Below are 6,581 nucleotides of genomic sequence, written 5' to 3'. Positions count from 1 at the left end.
TTAGACATGGAGGCCAGGAGTTGCTGCAGTGTCCGCCTTTTTAGAGAAATACGTGAATGATCAAAGTTTATTCCCTAGTCATTGGACTAAGATCTCTAAGGCTATTACTTGCTTTTCTGCTATGTATAGAGAGAAAGGCTTATTTAAGGTAGAGGTGCCTAAGCCTGGGACCTCGACTAGGCCCTGCTTGATTTTACTAAAAGCCTGATCACATTCCTTTTCCCATATAATTGGTTTGCTGTCTGGTCCCTTAATAGCTTTGTACAAAGGTTTTGCAATTAACCCAAAGTTGGGGATCCAAATCCTACGAACCCTGCCATTCCTAAAACTGAGCAAAGGTGTTGTTTAGGAGTAAGTGGAGTTAACTTAGTAATGGCTTTAATCCTCTCCTGCAATAATTGCCTAGACTCAGGAGTCAAAATATACCCTAAATGATAAACTCCCCCCCCCCGCCCCCGGTAATCTGATGCCTGATATCCTCTTTCAGCTAGAAAATTCAGAGTTTGGATGGTATTTCAATCAGAAGCCTCCTTGGAGGAGCTGCAGATTAATATATCATCTACATATTATAAAACACCTCCTCCTGTAACTGTAGCTCTCAAAGTTCCTTTTCTAATACCCTATCAAAGAGATGGGGATTGACCCTGAACCCTTGAGGCAGTACAGTCCAAGTATATTACTGATGTATCATCATCTTTGGATCAGTCCGCTCAAAAGCAAACAGATACTGAGAGTCCCGATGCAAAAGGATGCAGAAGAAGGCATCTTTCAAATCTAACACTGAATATCACTGAACACCATCAGGTACCTGTGAGAGCAAGATATAAAGGTTAGCTACTATTGAATGTAAAGGTACTACTGCTTCATTGACTAACCTTAGATCCTGGACTAGCCTATACTCTCTGGTGGGTTTTATCACCCATAAGATTGGAGTGTTGCAAGGAGACTGACAAGAAACTATGAGTCCATGTTGTTTAAATTTAGTTATGGTAAGCTGCCACCCTTCCAAAGTCCCCATGTTAATGGGATACTGCTTCCTGTGAGGATAATCTGACCTGGGTAAACTTTAACTGGATTTTAACTGGTAGCACAGTCTTCACTCTTCCTGGAATCCCAGACTCCAAAACTAGTGGGTTTACTGTGTCCAAAACTGAACTTGGGATCTCCTTCTGGTTTCAGCTCCTACTGATTATCATGATATTGCTTAACTTAAGTAGCTCTTTAAGGAAAAACAGGATGGCTCCCATTCAGGCTAAAAGGTCCTAGACTAAGAGGATAGGACATTGAGGCACAATAAAAAAAAGTGTTTGAATATTAGACTCTCAAGCTGACAAGCGATAGGGAGTGTATAGAAATAGGCCTTAAGGTTTCCTTCAATCTCTATTACCTTAGCTGATTTGGAAGAAAGAGGTCCAGAGTAAGAATTAAGGACAGAGTAAGTGGTCTCAGTATCAACAAGAAAGTTGATTTTCTTACCTGCCACATCCAGAGTTACCTGGGACTCTTTGGTAGAGATGGGAATATGAGTATTCCCTGGAGCCAACCTGTTCCCCAGGCACCCGCAGTCCTCAAGAGTAGCCATGGCCTTGGGAGATGACCCCTTTCCACTCTGGGAATGGGAACAGTCTACCTTCCAGTTCCAGGGGTCAGAACTGATATTCTTGCATAAAGGACAGGCTCCCAGAGGTGGTCAAGTGCACTTCTTTGTCCAGTGTTTAGGGTTCCTGCACTTACAAGAGGTCTGATCCTTTTACTCCTGATTCTTTTGAGGACTTCCCGAGCTCCCCTGATGGAACTGGTTTCTGCCAATAGTGCTACTTGAAGGCTAGCACAAGGAGCTCAGATTGTTTCTCCCTTTCCTTCTTTCCCTGTTTTCTTTCCTCCAAATCCCTATTGTTAAAGACCAAAAAGGCCATCCATATCTATGAGCTGGCCTAGTGGGGTCTATGGACCCATTTCTAATTTCTGAAGCTTCCTGCAAATATCAAGGGTGGACTGGCTTATGAAATGCTGTCCTATCAAGATTCGATCCTTCACGGAGGATGGATCCAAGTCCATATATTTTTGGAAAGCTTCTACTAGTTTGCTTCTGAAAAGAGCCAGGTTCTCTTCCTTGCCCTAGGTGATATCCCTAATCTTTTCATAATTTACAGGTTTCTTGATGCGGTTTCTCACTCCCATCAGTAGTCAGTCTATCATTGCATCCCTATGCCAGATTCCTGCCTGAATATTGTATCCCCAGTCTGGATCCTGGTCTGGGATGGCCTAGGTGGCAGGCTGGTCAGTGCTAGGTTTTTGGATATGCAATTGGTCTGTATGTTTTCTGGCCTCCCCCCAAATCCACTGTTCTCATCTGGGGAACAGCAGGTGGTCAGAATTATGTACAAATTCCTACAGAATATACTAAAGAAAGAGTCTGGAAATTATTAATGAAATGCAAAGGGTCCTCTAAAAAACTCCTTAGCCTACCTTTCCATTGTTGTAAATCAGTTCTAGATAAAGGCACTTGCACCCTTACAGAGCCTTTGGCACCTGCTACTTCCCTCAAGGGTAAGAATGTGGGAGTGGTAGGGAGATATGAAGCCCCACTCCTTGTGTGAACCTCTGGACTCAGTTTTTCCTCAGCTGGTGGCTTTGGTTAGTCTGAAGAGTAGGTGGTGGAGCGGTTGATCTCTCTGAGGTAGGAGCAGAGGACCCAAGACTCTGGGCTCCACCTAATTCCCCCTGAGAGAGAGGTGGGAAATGAAAGAGGTTATCTTCTAATTGATCAACACTTGGACCCATAGATTCTGTCTGGGTGGATCTGGAGTAAAATGAGCAATCTTTGTACAAAGCCATAAAGGCCTGCAAGTGTAGAAAATATTTCACAATATGAGTTCAGGTGACTATGAGGATACATTTATTAAAGCTGGGGACAATGGAACAAGGAATGGCTTAGCAGAGAAGAAGCAACAAGAGGGCCTAGGCTGGACTGCCTAAGCTCACTGGGAAGTCACATAAAAGGGGCCTTAGAGACAGGCTCATAGGATCAGCCTGGGACAAGCTGCCAGCTGCCATTGCCTTAGAGTTTAGGAGACATGTGCCTCTGGGGAAGGAAGTCGGGGAGAAGAAGGGAAAGGAACGGTGGGGGCTGCTCCCGAGAGGGAGAACGTGTGCCCTTTGTCTTGAGGCTTTTATCTCTCTATTGCAGGTGGGAATCTTAGAGGAGGTCTCAGGGGAGGGTTTAAGTGGAATATTCATCAGTTCTCCAGGTGGGCCCTTTCAGGGTCTTGGTCAGTGGTAGGGCAGGGGGTCTTCGGTCACTGCCATTGGTTCTGGTGTTGCCTGACTGGATTTACTGCTTTTCTAGGCCTGGATCTAAAATACCACTGAGGGCTAGATGTTATCTCTAGGGAGATGAACTCCTGTATCCGGCTGTAAAGTGCAGGGCCAGTTTCTTCAGCTACCTGTCTCAGTTTCCCTGTTCCACTTGCCAAGGAATCTTCCTAGTTTCTTACTATCCTGTCTCACTTTAAATATTGAATATGAGTTTGTCTACTGTCTGCTTATTGTAAAGAAACTACAGATATTTGGGTCTATTAATAAACATGTTTTATGCCACATTAAAAACTCAGCTATGAGAAAATATAGTTTTAGAAATTATAAATATGTTCATAAATGCATCAATCTAAAGAATACTAATTGTTTACTTTTTAGTTGTCACTAGAAATTTGGGTCCCTAATGTTATAACACGAGGGGTGCAGGCGAGGGGTCCCGAAAGTCCCCACAGCCCATGGTTCGGAGATAGGGGAATGAGATGATACAGCATTTAGCATACTTTGTATAACAAAAGGCAAGATAATAGCTGTGCTCCCACCCTGGGCAAAAGGCTTATGTGACTTCCAGAGAGTATTCAGGGACTTGTGGCTCAGCTGGGGGTTTGTATAGTGCCTGGGCAAGAGGCAGGGAGCCGGAGACCCGGAGACCCGTGTGTCACTGAGTCACTCTTGCCCGACTAAAGATGGCAGCCAAGAGAATGTAAATGATAGGGGGAAACTGTCAAGGGAAACACATTGTGGGAGGAACTGGATGGGAGATCACATAGGAAACTCCAGGTGAGGATTAAATTAAAGGTGCGCAGAAAGAGAGAGGCTGGTCTGCCATGGGGGAGTGAGAAAACAACAGGCAGCTATGCTGGTTTGTAGTGAAGAGGGCAGCTGTGTGAGAGAGTTTCAGCCATGCTGCCTGTAATGAGGCAGGAGTTATGTCTGCTCCTCTGAGCAGGCAGCCATGAGAAAGGAGCCATGATCATCCATGAGGGATTCGGCTATGAGGTCTGAGAGAGAAAGCAGAAAGCAGCTATGCAGTTTGCAGTCAGGATGCCACCATGCAGCCTGGTGTAGTAAGGAAGCAGGCATGTAGTCTGTAGTGAAATAGCAGCCGTTTAGGAGAAAGTGGGGTAAGGAGAAAGCTGATGAAGCTGTGCGGCAACCTGCCTGACCGAGCACAAATTAGTGGAAGATGCCTGGAATGCTGAATTGTGACCAAAGACTATAGACTTCTGCTTTTCTGAAGGACATAGGGAGAGGCCACTGTCTTGGGACTTGTGCCTTCCTGGACTCCACCATGATCCAGTATAACACGGCACATGTTTTTTTGGACTGTTACATGGAGACTGAGGACAACCTACCCCAGATCCTCAAGGAGAGAGCTGCTGAGAGAGGATGGTGACCTCGAAACCCACGAATGTACTTTCCAGAGGAGATGGAGAACTGTTGGTGCAGCCAGCTTAAGGACATATAAGGATATGGGGAACCATAGGGCTTGGTTTTGGCTTATAGCCTGATGGGGAGCAAAGGAAGTGCTGGATCTTATGGGCTTTGAGCAGAACTGCTCTCAGGCTGCTTAAGGTTTCACCCCTGTAAATAAAAACCTGTTTCCTCTAACACTAATTGTTGGATCATGCATCAAGGTGCCATGTGCACGGGCCCTCCTTTGCTCAGAAAGGGACTAGAGACAAAGGAGTTTTGCCTTGGGCTGGCCAGGAAAGGTTTCACAACACAAGTCCAGAGGATTTTGAGAGTATGTTTAAGGCTGGGGACAGTGAAACAAAGGAATGGCTTAGGGAAGAGAAGCAACAGGAGAAAGACTAGGTGGTGCTCACCTTTGGCTCACTAGAAACACCATAGGAAAGTAGTGAGCCAAGGTGGTGCTCACTGAAGAGTCTAGGATAGAAGATGTAACAGAAGAGAGCATAGTGGGTGCTCTGCTTTGGCTCCCTAGAAATGTTATAGAAAAGAAGTGAGTACAGCGGGGCTGTCATTAGCTCCCTGAAAAGTCAGAGAAAAGTGGGCCTTCAAGACAGGTTCAAAGGTTAAGCCTGGCACAAGCTGCCACTTCCCATTACTTCCCTGGTTGCAAGTCTTGTGGAGAGCCTTAAAATTTAGGAGAGAAAAGTAAAGATGCACACCTGAGAGGAAAGGACGTCTTGTGTGTGCTCCAGAGACAGCCCACTCTGGATCTTTGTCTTGAGGGTTCTTATCTGTTTCCTAAAGGTGAAAATTTTAGGGGAGGTTTCAGGGGAGGATCTCAATAGGATAGTCATCAGCTTTATGCTGATGAGCCAAAATGAGATTTATTCCACTGACTTATTCTGTCCTTGTGTGTGGTTGGCACAAATGGCACTAATTAAATTTCTGTTGTCTCCCTGAGTAAGGTGATTTAAGCTATTTACCCTCTGATTGAGGAGAGGAAGTATAAACCATTTACTTTTAAGTGTCATTGGTTAGGGAAGATAGAATTTTGCAACTTACTAGAAGGCTGTAAACTGCTTGGCCCATTTAACTATCTCAGCTTCCCTATTCCACTTGTCCTGGCTTAATAACCCGTCTCAGTAAGAGTTAAGATTTCTAATTAAGATAGAAATAAACTATATGTTTTTAGTAATAGAAGGTATAAAGTATGAAAATACATTTTTTGAAAGAATTAAAAGAATGAGTTCTGTCCCAAAATAAGATTGATTATTTTTAAATGAGTAAGAAGAGACATACTAAGAGGGACTAAGAAAGTTGTAGAAGGTATGGGAAGAAAAAAAATCTTTCTTTAAAGTTTTATTTATTTATTTTTTATTGATTTTAGAGAGAGAAGAAGTGAGGGTAGAGAGAGAGATATCAATTTGTTGTTCCACTTATTTACACATTCATTGGTCGCTTCTTTGTATGTGTCCTGACTAGGAATCAAATCCAAAACCTTGGCATATCAGGACAGCACTTTAGCCAACAGAACTACCTGGTTAGGGCCTTATGTGAAGAAAAATCTTAAGGAGATTTTATATGTGGGTAAAAGTTGAAGAAGATTAAAATTATTTAAGTAAATGAATTTAAATATCAAAAGTAATCAAATGCAGAATAAGAGTTTGCTTCTTTTCACCCTATTTTTTTTAAAAAAAGGTTTGTTGTATTTATTCTACTCCAAATATTATAGAATGTTTTCTACCTAGAAAGCAGAGATTCTATATTTTATTAAAATAGTTTTCTGTTGTCTTGATCAGGTCCTTGATTACTGAAGAGAATAATTTTCTGAATCTTAAAAACTAAAGTTT

This window comes from Pteronotus mesoamericanus, unplaced genomic scaffold, assembly GCF_021234165.1.
Source record: "Pteronotus mesoamericanus isolate MK-2021 breed Mesoamerican mustached bat unplaced genomic scaffold, CSHL_Meso_final scaffold_165, whole genome shotgun sequence".
Taxonomy (NCBI): domain Eukaryota; kingdom Metazoa; phylum Chordata; class Mammalia; order Chiroptera; family Mormoopidae; genus Pteronotus; species Pteronotus mesoamericanus.
Note: the sequence above shows the minus strand (reverse complement) of the source record.